We start from the raw sequence: 14,551 nt of genomic DNA, 5'->3' as shown, positions 1-14,551 counted from the left end.
TAGATTTTTGTCATCTAAATTTTTTTTAAAGTGCATATTGCAGTCTTCCTTGTGGGTTTGAAATTTGGGGCTTAATAAAAAAGTCTCATATTACTTGATAACGATACGTACACTTGCGTACTATCCCATATTTAATTATTTTAATTGTATTCTTATTTGTTTCATAATGTAAAAATTACCTAGCTTTTACTTTGGATTAAGTTTTTGGCTTTGTTGCTAATTAAGAATAAATATTAAGGAAGTTAAGCATATAATTGCATACATCGCATTTTATACCTATATAAAAAGTGAGGAACAAGTTTTTGGCATTGTTGTGGGGGAAGCAAAATTTAGAAAATTATTTTAAAAAAGCTTTTAGCAAGCGAAATTTTCTATTTTTACAAAATCTTATTTTAAACTTTAAAATTTATTATAAAAATATTGTAGTGTTGTTTTTATATTAAGTTCTAGTTTGTGTGTTTTTATTTGTATTGTTATTGTATTTTTATTTTATGTGTTTTATAGTAATGTATGCATATTTTAGGTTCCACAGGACTTGTGCCTTACAATTCTAAGTTTAAAAGAACTATTAGAAAAATAAAAAAAAATTAAAAATTACTGAAAATTCTCAAGAAATGACAAATCAAAATAATCAAAATGCTGAAGAGTTTAAACCTTTAAGACATTATGCAAAACCTACGGTGGATGAAATTCATTATAGTATTTAAAAACCCACCGTAGTGGCTAATTTATTTGAGCTTAAACCTATTAATATCCAATGGTATCAAATAATCTGTCTGGGGGAGCACCAACTGAAAATCCAAATTAAATCCAAATTTACATCTTGCCAATGCCAATTTTCTAGAACAGTGTGCTACATTTAAATATGATGGTATATCAGATGATGCTATAAGACTTAGATTATTTCATTTCTCACTGAACGATAAAGCTAAGATATGGTGACATTCATTATCACCTAGATCTATCAAAAGTTGGAGTGATTTAGTGCAGAAATTCCTTGCTGAATATTTTCTATCATAAAAAATTGTGAAGCTTAGAAATGATATTACATCTTTTTGCCAGTTTGAAGGATAATCTATTTATAAAGCATGAGAATGATTTAAGGAACTCTTAATAAAATGTCCACAACATGCTATACCAGATTTTATAATAATTCAAATATTTTATAATAGATTAACTGGATCTTTTAGATCTATTATCGATGTCGTTGCTTGTGGTTCATTAATGTTAAAACCATTTAATAACGCTTATGTATTAATTGAAGAAACGACTACAAATAATTTCAATGGCCTTATGAAAGGGTAAATCTTAAGAAAGTATCCAATGATCATGAAACTGATGCTTTTGTCATGTTAGCAAATCAAGTTGCTGCAATTTCTAAGAAGTTAGACCAATGTGGAATGAATTTTTCCCAAATAATTTCCACGATTGAAGAGAATTCATTAGGTCAAATGGTTGACTCTCAAGCATCATTAGAAACTTTGAATGTAATAAATAACAAACAGAATAACCCATATTCAAATTATTATAACTCAGGTTTGAAGAACCATCCCAACTTTAACTGGATTAATACTTTGGGTGGTAATAATCAGCAATGGGGGAACAATTAAGTAAACCCATTGGGAAACTGGAACAACCTTGAGAATAGTAATTATAGACCTACTTATCTGTCAGTTTTTAATAGTAAACCACAATTTAAGGAGAAGAAGTTGTCTACAAAAGAAGGGTGTTACAAATTTTTAAATCAATTACAAAGTCAAAGAACTACAATTAGAAACAATTAGAATCAGTTGGGACAAATAGAAAATTCATTAAGTAATATATCCTAAGGAACACTCCTATTAATACATAATTAAATCCAAAAGAGCAAAATAAAGAGCGAGTAAAAGTCGTTCAACTTAGAAGCGGAAGAGAATTGGAAGTTAGGGTTCAAAAAGAGACAGAAGTAGAGAGAGAAGGGATTGAAGAACCAAAAGTGGATGCTTCAAAAGGTATATAGAGACCTATTTCTCCACTTAAAGTTGACTTGGAAAAACCACCACCTCCATTTCCTCACAGGCTCTGACAACAAAATTTTGATAATCAATTTTCAAAATTTGTGAAAATTTTTAAGAAGCTTAAAAGTAATATTTCATTTGCTGAAGCTTTAGGACAAATGTCAAGCAATGTGAAGTTTATGAAGGATTTTCTTAATAGAAAAAAGAAGTATGAAAATAATGAAACAATTGTACATAGTGAGGAGTGCAATGTTATAATTAAGAAAAGCTTCCTGAAAAGCTTAAAGATCATGATAGCTTTACAATTCCATGTGCAATAGGAGATAGATTTTATTAGAAAGCTTTATGTAATTTAGGTGCAAGCATCAACCTTATGCCTTTATTGATATTTAAAAGATTGGGATTAGGAGAAATAACCCCTACTACTGTAACTCTATATTTTGCAAATCATTCAATAACCTATTCTAAAGGAGTTATAGAAGATGTCCTACTGAAAGTTGATCAATTTATCTTTCCTGTTGATTTTATTATGCTAGATATGGAGGAAGATAAGGAGATACCTATCATTTTTGGGAGACCTTTTCTAGCCACTAGAAGAGCAATGATAGATGTGCAGACAAGAAAACTAACTATGCACGTCAAGGATCAAACAATTACTTTGAATATTTCCAAGTCAATGAAATACCTTGAAAAAGGTAAAAATGATGAATGTTACAAAATGGATGTGATAAGATACTTTTATTTTATGGATGGATATATTAGTTATCACCAAATATAAATAGCTTTTGAGGATAAAGGGAAAACAACTTTTACGCATCCTTATGGTACATTTGCTTTTAGAAGAATGTGCTTTGGTTTATGTAATGCACCTGCTACATTTCATAGATATATGATGGCTAATTTTTGTGATTTAATTAGAAAATGGATTGAAGTTTTTATGGATGATTTTTTAGTGTTTGGAACTTCATTTGAATCTTGTTTAAAACATTTATCAAAAGTTCTTTAGCGCTGTGAAGAAACAAATTTAGTCCTTAATTGGGAAAAATGTCAATTTATGGTAGCAGGAGGAATAGTTTTGGGACATCAAATTTCAAAAAATGGTATGGAAGTAGACCCTGCAATAGTTTTGGGACATAATGGAAATTTAAATCAAGAAATTCAAACAATAAAAAAAATATACTATACTAAATTTAAATGTTTAGGGTGTTATCAGAACTAAATTACCAACTACTAGCTAAACTGTAAAGCAAAGCTAAGCAATAACTACCAAACTATATTTTCGTGATGAAATTATCCAATATGAAAAAGTATTTCTCTCACTACAATGAGTTTTTGGTTAAATGAGAGAGATAAATGATTTAACTATGTCTTGTGCCAAAAAGGAGCAAATTTAATTCTCTACCCTCAGTCAAGTGTTATAGATAATCATTGGCTAATCTTAGGTTTACTCTCTAAATCTGTGGTTAGGCTAGGAGGATACTAGCTCTCACTCAAGAGCTCCCACTTCCCTTCCTCTAAAGGGTAACTCTTGCTATAGTTCTTAAACACTAAGACCAAATTGGGGATTTTAGTGTGTCACCCCAAAATCTCAAATTCTTCACCCAATAATATATATTTTCTTATTTATTTACACCCAATTCCATGAACGAAAAACTCCTTCACGGAATCCAATGTGATTCTCACTTTGTTGTGAAACTCATACTCTATTTCTCAAATAGTATGTTTTACAATAGATGTTAACATTTCAATTATCCAAATCAAAAAAGTAAATTAAGAATGGAGTGAAAAAATCAAGTGAAAAAATCATCACAATTTCTCATCACAATTTCTTTTATATTTTAAAATTGACACATCCAAATTATCTCTTCATTTCACCATATCTCAGAGTAGGGAGAAACACAAAGAAAACAACTCAAACCTCATGAGAAAGATACAACAAAATATGAATTTCATAAATAAAAGAAATTTTATACAAAAATAAAAAACAAACACCACTTATCTTTAATTCTTCCTAAAAATAATTCCATTGTAGCTCCTCTTAGACTCTTTCTTTCTTTACAAGACTCTTAATTCTCTATTAGAAGATGTAGGGAAGAAGAAATCTCTCACTTCTCTTCTCTCACTTCTCTCACTTCTCTTCCTCTCCAACAACTCTTAGGAGAAATCACACTTAGACTCACCACACTACATAATACACATAATGGAACACTAAAGAAAACACAAAGACACACTAGCCCCCACTTTTTCTTATCAATTTTCGCTCTAAATAGAAAATAATGTCGGTTTTCCAAGAGGTGTATCAAATAACTCCTAAAAAATGTCAAATTTAGTTGAATCTTCTAGAATTTCTCCATGCACCGACTTCAGTGTCGTCAGCGACCACGATGGCGTCGTTGGCGCCCGTGGCCCGAAATTAATTTGGCGCTCTCTGTCAAATGACACAATCGCGCCATTGGTACCCCTGCTGTTTTGGACACCTTTCATGCTAGCGCCATTGACGACTATGCTGGTGTCATTGGCGCTGAGTATTTCTCTCCAAAACGCCATTTTGACTTCAAATTTCATCCTTTTTGCTTCCTTTATGTTTCAAGTGCTAAAAATCATTAACCTGCAATAAAATAAGAAAAACACCTTTCTTTAAAGTGCAATATCATGAAAAATGAGTATAAAATATGGGTTTAAAAATGCATATATTTTGGTGCATCAAAATCCGCCAAACTTAAATGTTACTTGTCTTCAAGTAACTCCTTTACTACATAAAAATAAGACATATAGTAGAGAGTTTAGCTTATAGATTTCTATATTTTGATCCACTAAATATCATAGTATAACTTAAGAAAATTTTAAAATAACTCAAGCTAATATTAAAGATATAAGAATATCTAGCAGTCAAGTCTAAGATTTTCGATTCTCTATCATTTTCAAGGAAAATTGCAAATTATCTTATTAAAGGCACTTAGAATATCCATATGAAAAAGAACTTCATGAAAACTTTACTAGTAAATATGTTAAGACTTAAATACTAGTTTAGAGGATGTAGTTAAACCTTCTTCTTTAAGTTGATTCAAGTGAAACCAATTTTTGATTAGGCATCTCCTCAAGCTTCTCCTCACATATTTTTCTTTTCTTTTCTTTCTCTTTTTTTTTCTTTTTTTCTTTTCTTCTTTCTTTTTTCTCATTTTCATGTAAGGATTACTATATGTGGATAGTCTTTAATAATTTTGAACTTCACTATCCTCTTCTTAAAGTTAAAAAAATTTTCACAATACTTCACTTTATAATTTCATCTTAGCTTTGAAGATTTTTTTATAAAGTTTCAATCTTTTCCTTTTACATGAAACTCTAAGATTCTCAATACTTCAATAATACAAATTCCTTTACTTAAATGGAAAAACATAGTCTTATTCTCTCATACCAAATACCTTAAATCTCTAGAATTAACCTTTATCATTAAAAATTTTTACATAAGCTTATTATATTTATCCTTAGAAACACAAATATAATATCTAAAGTTGGGCTCTACTACCACAGGACATGTTAAATTAAAAATTTTTAAGATATAGCTAATTGAGGACAAATAAAATTAAGTTTCTTTCCTTAAAAAGAATTTTTTCTTCCCCCCTGCCCAAACTTAAATTTTTTTTAGATGATTATGCATGAAAAATTGAAAATATAGGGTGAAAGAAAACCGTTAGTACATAAAGAAAAGACTTACCTGTTGAAGGTTCTGATTTTGAAACTTAACTTATAAATATTACAGTTGCTAAAATGAAAAGTTAGAAGACTTAAAACATTAAATAGCACATAATATATATAAAAAAATATTTGTTGAGAATGAGTTAACTAAAAATAAATACAACAAAGTACTAAAAACACACAACAGTACTAAAATAAATTTCAATTCAAAAATAGCTCTACAAACTATAGTTGACAACACAACATTCAATACAAATCAAAGTATCACACTCAACAAACTAAACAATAATAACAACAAAGTGAAAGAAATTATAAAATGAATAAAAGATCAGAACTATTACTAAGAATACATCTTCACTCATCCTCTTTTTTTTCTTCTTCTATATCAACTTCTGTTGATAAGGGGTAATGATAGGGTGACTAGGAAATTGTACTTAGTGGTCACCCCTCATGTATCCAACAATAGCTTCATCATATGCAGCATCATATTCAAACTTTTGTTTTGTTAAATTATCATTATATGCATTACTGGCCTCCAAATTTTCAATATTGTTCTTTATCCTCAAGATATCTCCTTGTAGGTTTGCGGATCATCATCTGTTCCATATGTTCCTGGAGAGTATGGGTACTAGAAGTAAAAGGAATATCCCTACACCTACTTTCTGTTCTCCATCCATTATGAGATTCATAGGTACATGAGATACATAGGTTTTAATATTTTTTGGCCCAATAGGTTTAAGAGGCTCAATCCTTTCCTCATCAATTCTAAAATCAACACTTGATTGCTCACATTATGTGAAAATCAGGGCAGGGTGTCCTAATCCACCTGTCATCCTGCCTAGAGCAATAGAATGAATGTTCTTATAGATTATAAAGCCAACATCTAAATTGCCCATCTGTTGGATATAGAAGTTCAGGATAGCTCTATCATTAGTAACTTCTCTATGGTTGTTTGTAAGTATCATTCTGTTAGATATAAATTAATTTCACGCCTTGGATACTAGATTTAACATAGAAGCAGGGAAGTTTACCTTAACGTTAATCTTCACCTTCCAAGCTCCTCTTCCGTCAGTAAGAAATGAAATAACTTCATCTAGAGCCTTGTTTGTATCAGAGAATGTAGTGTACACACAGTGAAATGCTCCTTGCAACTGATAAATTTCATTAATCCTCATCGTGGTGAATTCAACCATTTTACCACGAACATAGACGTGGTCATCATAAGTCTCTATAAAATAATAATATTCATCCTTAAATAGTACACAAACAAGTTTTTTTACAAACAACACAAAACTAACATTTATATATGAAATTCCAAATTTTTACAAACACAAATTCATAATCACACTAACACATACATAAAGTAAATCAGACTAGAATCCAGCGTCAAAATCTAGCCACAATACTAGAACGCTGAAAACTAAACTATACATACAATCAAAGTGATAGAAGTTTCAAAGCAAAGCAAATCTAACCAAATTACATTAAAAATATAACTAATTTTAAACAATGGAAAGTCTAACTTCTTCAATTACTCCTCTTCATCTTCAATACAGTCCCCTCCTCTAATATCTCCCATAGACTGGTGATGTACGTACAAATTGTAGAATGGTCGGTACGGGAATTGATCAGTCAAATTTTCATCGATTCATCTACTCCAAACTTGCTTCAATCCATCCCATATGATCAAAGTGTTCCATCATCCTCCAATCTAAGTGATATAAAATGTTGGTAAGATTTCTTATCGCATTTATGAGATTCTAAAGTTCTCTTTCTATCTTCTTTATTTCTTTTACAAAACTTGTGAACTTCCAATTGTATAGGGCATTAAGGGTATCGAAGAATGTGATGATTGATCCAAGATAATGTCCAACGCTTCATTTCCATTCCCAATATAGTTTGCATCAATAGGATCCATGGCTCCCAGGGTAATAACACTTTCTCCCAACTTTCATAAGGTACTTGAGATTGACTGCAAAGTAAGAAGACTGCAGAAGGATGCCCTAGTCCTTTTATTGGCCCATTCATTATAATACCCATAATAGATTTAAAGCTAATTGATCTCACATAAATGGGCTTTCCCATTTGAAAGAAATAGTTTAAAATTGTACTTTCCTTTGTAAATTTACTAATTCTTATCGTAGCGAGTAGTTTCACAGAGATGAAGAAATATCATTTTTTAGATATCATATTTAGCAGTGAAGCAGAGAAAATAACATACCCCTCATCTCTGATTTCTAAATTATCACTTTCATCTGTCAGAAATCGGTATGCATCATACATCAAATCCTTTGTTGGAATAAATTTTGCATAGTGATAGAATGACAAGCTTTCTATTCTAAACATATCGTTAATTCACTATGGAGTAAATTGTATGCCCTTACCTCGAACGAAGACGACTCCTTGCTTAATTCCATGAAGATTAGCATAGAATTCTTTTACCACTAGAACAACTACTGCAACGATAGTGTGGCATAGAATTTCCCAACGTCTCACTACAATGATTTTCTCAATTTGCAAACTTGGATTACTCAATCCATGATTGAAAAAGCCTCTTTCCTTGATAAGTCTCATCTTTATGATGACTTTGCCATATAATTTCTGCGCATCAAAACTGATGAACTTTCTTTGATTGAAAATCCCATATCTTGAAGTATTTCTGGAATTAGAAGCAATGTATTTCAAAATTTGGAAATATCTAGTCTGCTAAAATGGTTTTAACGCCCTTAAAAAGATCTTTTGGCAGTTATTTTGAAGTGACATCCCGCCAAAGATTGCTATAAACTTCCTAAATTGCCGAAACAACACTAGGCGCTATCGGTGCCCCCGATGGCGTCGGCGGCGCCATGGCTTTAAAAAAAGGCATCGTCGACACCCATGCTGGTGTCATCTGCGCCAAAGCCAAAATTTCGTTCATTTCATCTTTGGTTCAATTCATTCCTAAATTTTCGTCCAATACCAATATTTGTCTTGATTTATGATACATAAGATTGTGTGGGATTCTAAGGTATTATTATCTCTTATTACATTAGAAATAAAACACTTATCAGAAATAGTAATACATAGACATATATATATGGGTTTCCTCTCACAAAGCACTTAGTTTAACGTCATCAGCCCGACGCACCAATGTTTATTCAGGATGACTCAACATCAAGATTTCTTTAAATTATGGCATGTGTCCTTCATAATAATATTTCAATCGATGTCCATTAATTTTAAATATCTTTCCACATTTAGAATCTTTAATAACAACAATTCCACATACTGATAGACTTTGATCACATTGAATGGTCCTAACCATGTAGATTTCAGTTTTCCCGAGAATAATCTCAATCTAGTATTTTATAATAGAACTTCTTGTCCAGGTTCGAATTTATTTTTTATAATACTCTGATCATGTAATACTTTCATTTTTTTGTTATAGATTTTTGCTTTACCATATGCCTTATTTCTAATCTCGTCAAGTTCATTGAGTTGTAATAATTTTTTTCTCACCAGCATCCTTTAAATTAAAATTGAGCTCCTTGATATGCTAAAATGCTTTATATTCCAACTTTACTGGTAAGTGTTATGTTTTACCAATAATATGTCTATTTGGGGACATTCCAATAGGAGTCTTAAAGGCAGTTTTGTATGTCCATAATACAGTATCTAATCTAGCAAAATAATCAAATTTATCAAGATTTTCAACTTTTTCTAAAATTTGCTTTATCTCACAATTTGATATCAATGCAAGACCGTTAGTTTTAGGATGATAAAAAGTAGAGAATATATGCATAATATTATATTTTCTAATCAATTTCTTGATCCACTTATTCTTAAAATGGAAACCTCTATCCGTAATAATCACTCTCTGCATTGCAAATCTTATAAAAATATCTTATAAAAATGTTTTTAAAAATGTTTTTATTTAAAAATTTTAAAACACTTCGAGCATCACATTTAGGTACAACAGTAGCTTCAATCCATTTGGACATATAATCAACATCAAGCAATATGTATAAATTTACAAATGAAGGCATAAATGGTACCATAAAATCAAATCCCCACACATCAAAAATTTCAACTTCTAAAAATTTCAACTTCTCTTCTAATGTGTAATTCAGAGGCATCTCATTTCTTCTAGAAATATTTTTAACTTGCTGACAACAATCACATGTTTTGATATATTCTTTAACATCTCTAAAAGAGTAGGCCAAGAAAATCTAGCTTGCAAAATTATATGTGTGGTTATACTAGTTCCAAAATGTCCTCCAAATTTAGAATCCTGACATTGTTCAATTATTAGTTCAATTTCTTCGTAAGGCACACATATTCTTATGATCAAATCTTTACACTTTTTATATAAATTTGGGTCATCCCAAAAATAGAATCTTGCATTATGAATAAATTTCTTTAGTTGTTGATTCTTCACATCTATTGTTAGAATATCATTGATGATATAATTTACTATATCGGCATACCACGGTATATTCTTTTATCAATACTATACAATTGTTTTTCAGGGAAAGTTTCTAAAATTTAATTTGCAAAATTAGTTAAAATTTCTTGCTCTAGTCTAGACAAATGATCAGCTATTTCATTATCAGTTTCCTTTCTATCTAATACCACAAAATCAAACCCTTGCAGCAGAAGTATCCATCTATTTAATCTTGGTTTAGCATCCTTCTTTTGCATCAAATATTTGATAGCAGAATGGTCTGTATGCACTATACATTTAGCTCCAATTAAATAAGGTCTAACTTATCAAAGGCATAGAAAATAACTAATAACTCTCTTTCAATAGTGGTGTAATTAATTTAAGCATCATTTAGAGTTGTACTAGCACAATATATTACTTTAGAAACTTTGTTACACCTTTACCCTCAACAGTTGTAATAGCATGATCACTACCATCACACATTATTTCAAATGATTTCTCCCAATCAGGTGGAACCATTATAGAAGTAGTGATTAATTTTTCTTTCAATAATTCATAAGTTTTTATGCATTCCTCATTAAAATTAAATTTTGTATCTTTTTCTAAAAGTTGACATAATGGCTTAGTAATTTTTTTAAAACTTTTTATATAGTGCCTCTAGAAACTAGCATGTCCTAGAAAACTTCTTACCCCTATAACCGTAGTAAGAGGCGGTAATTTCATAATAACTTGAATTTTTGCTGGATCTACTTCCATGCCATTTTCAGAAATTTTATGTCGAAGTACAATTCCTCGTGCAATCATAAATTGACATTTTTCCCAATTTAGTACTAAGTTAATTTTTTCACATAGTTCCAAAACTTTTTCTAAATTATTTAAGCATAATTCAAATGAAGTCTCGAATACAGAAAAATCATCCATAATTACTTTCATTCGATGTTCAATTAAATTACAAAAAATTGACATCATACATCTTTAAAATGTCGTAAGTGTGTTACATAGTACAAAAGGCATTCTACGAAAAGCAAATGTTCTATAAGGGCTTGTAAATGTTGTTTTTTTCTTGATCCTTAGGAGCAATCAGAATTTGATGATACCCGATATATCCATCTAGAAAGTAGTAATATTTTTACCCAGCCAATCTATCCAACATTTGGTCAAGAAATGGTAAAGGAAAATGACCTTTCCTGTTAGCTATATTTAATTTTCTATAGTCTATACAAATTTGCCAGCAAATAACTTGTCATATTATAATTAATTCATTTTTCTTATTTACTTCCACTGTCACTCCTCCTTTCTTTGGAACACAGTGAATTGGACATACCCATGCACTGTCTTAAATAAGATATATAATCTTAACATCTAACCATTTTAAGATTTTTTTTTCAACAACTTCTTTCATTATCGGGTTTAATCTCATCTGAGGATCAGCTTTAGGTTCATATTGTTCATCCAATAAAATTCTGTGTATACAAATTGAAAGACTGATTCTTTTAATATCTGCTAAATTCCATCCAAAGGCCTTCTTATATTTTTTCAACATTTCTACTAATTTTTGCTCTTGAATTTCAGTTAAATAAGAATATATAATAACAGGAATGAATCTCCTGAAAACACATATTTTAAATGGGTAGGTAATATTTTTTGTTCAAGTTCAGGTGATTTAATACTTGAAGGAAACATATTTTTATTTTCATTTTCCAAAAGGCCCAAAATTTCAAATTTGTCCTAAACATAATCTAAATTCTCATTTTTTATTTCATTCTCATTCTCATAATTCTCTTTTTACCTTATTTTTTCCTCAAATATTCCCTAAAATCACTCATTACTTAGATAATCAGTAACTTCCATTCTAAAACATTTATTATTTTTTTTTAATCGTAGGATATTTCATAGCTTTTGCCATATTAAATGTTACTTCTTGATCATTAACTCTCATTATTAATTCTCCTTTTTGCACATCTTTCACAACTCTCCCTGTTCCAAGGAATGGTCTCCCCAAAATAATAGGAATCTCTTTATCTTCCTCCATATCTAATACAATAAAGTCTAAAGGAAAATTAAATTTATCCACTTTCACTAATATATCTTCTATAAATCCTTTAGTATAAGTTATTGATTGATCAGCTAACTGAAAAGTTACAGTAGTAGTGGAAATCTCTCATAGATCTAAATGTTTAAAAAATGATAGAGGCATATGATTAATACTCGCTCCTAGATCGCATAAGCCATTTCTGAAAAATTTCTCACAAATAGCATAAGTTATAGTAAAACTACCATGATCTTTTAACTTTCAGGAAGCTTTTTCTGAAAAACTACACTACACTCTTCACCGAGTTCAATGGTCTCGTGATTTACAAACTTCCTCTTCTTGTTTAGTATATCCTTCATAAATTTCACATAACTTGGCGTTTGTTTCAAAGCCTCAATGAAAGTACTCTTAAGTTTTTAAAATATATTTTTAATATGTTTTTTTTTAATTATAATTTTAATTTTATTATATTTTATTTTATTGTATTTATTGCTAAATTTCATAATTTACCAAATCTATTTAATTTACGGTTACCTTCCCCCACAATGATGCCAAAAACTTTATTCCAAAATTATAGATGTGTAAGACTAATAAAGTTGACTACACTTTGCAGCGATACCAAAAATTGATTCATTATTTATGAGTAAGAAATTGAAGTAATTTATGTTGGGATTCTACACAAGTATACACGTCGTTATCAAGTAATACATGAATTTTTCTTTTAGCTCCAAATATTGATCCCACGTAATGGAAATTTAAATCAAGAAATTCACAACAATAAAGAAAATATACTACACTAATTTAAAATTTAAAGGTGCTATCAAAATAAAATTACCAACTACTAGCTAAACGGTTAAGCAAAGCTAAGCAATAACTACCAAATTATATTTTTATGACGAAGTTATCCAATATGAGAAAACATCTTTTCCACTACAATGAGTTTTTTGTTAAATGAGAGATAAATTGTTTTACTATGCCTTGTTCTAAATAAGAGCAATTTTAATTCTCTACGCTCAGTCAAGTGTTATTGAGAATCATTGGCTAAACTTAAGTTTAATCTCTAAATTTGTGGTTAGGCTGGGAGGACACTTGCTCTCACTCCAGAGCCCCCATTTCCCTACCTCTGAAAGCTAACTCTCAATTTAGTTTTTAAACACTAAGACCAAATTAGAGATTGTAGTCTGTCACCATAGAATCTTTAATTCTTCGCCAGTAATATAGATTTCCCTATTTATTTGCACCCAATTCCATGGTCGAAACACTCATTCATGGAAGTGAATGGGATTCTCACCTTGTTGTGAAACTCAGACTCCATTTCTTGGATAGTATGTTTCACAATAGATGTTAACACTTCAATTGGTCAAATCAAAAAGTAAATTAAGAAGGGAGTGAAAAAATAATCACAATTTGTTTTATACTTTAAAATTGACACATCAAAATTATCTCTTTATTTCACTATATCTCAAAGTAGGGAGAAAGACACAGAAAACTACTCATACCTCATGAGAAAGATACGACCAAATACAAATTTCATAAATAAAAGAAAGTTTCTACAACAATAATAAATAAACACCACTTATCTTTAACTCTTCCTCAAAGAAAATCCCTTGTAGCTCCTCTTGTACTCTTTCTCTCATTACAAGACTCTTGATCCTCTCTTTGATGATGTAGGGAAGAAGAAATCTCTCTCTTCTCTCCTTCTCCAACAACTCATAGGAGAAATCACACCTAGACTCACCACACTACACAATACACATAATGGAACACTAAAGAAAACTCAATAACACACTAGCCCCCTTTTCTTGTGATCAATTTCCGCTCTAAATAGAGCATAATGTCAGTTTTCCAAGAGGTGTATCAACAAACTCTTCAAAAAGTGTCCAAATTCGTCGAATCGTTTATGATTTCACCCCGCATTGACTTCAATGCCGTCGGTGCCCACGATGGAGTCGTTGCACCTATGGCCCAAACTTAATTTTGTGTTGTCTGTCAAATGGCGCCATCGGTGACCAGTCTGGCGCCATTGGCGCCCTCGCAATTCTGGACTCCTTCCTTCATGCTAGCACCGTCAGCGTCCTTCCTGACACAATCGGCGCTGAGTATTTCTCTCCAAAAAGACATTTTTACTTCAAATTCCATACTTTTTGTTTCATTTTTGCTTCAAGTGCTAAAAATCATCAACGTGTAATAAAAAATGAAAAATACCTTCCTTTAAATTGCAAAATCACCAAAAATGAGTATAAAATATAGGTCTAAAAGTACATATATCTTTTGTGCATCAATCACTAATTTATCTCACCCAACAATTGTGAAGGAAAATAAGAGTTTATTAGAACATGTTGGATTCTACAAGCGGTATATTAAAGAATTTTCAAAAATTGCTAAGCCTCTATGTCATTTACA

The sequence above is a fragment of the Phalaenopsis equestris genome, unplaced genomic scaffold (genome assembly GCF_001263595.1).
Source record: "Phalaenopsis equestris unplaced genomic scaffold, ASM126359v1 Scaffold213213, whole genome shotgun sequence".
Lineage (NCBI taxonomy): Eukaryota > Viridiplantae > Streptophyta > Magnoliopsida > Asparagales > Orchidaceae > Phalaenopsis > Phalaenopsis equestris.
Note: the sequence above shows the minus strand (reverse complement) of the source record.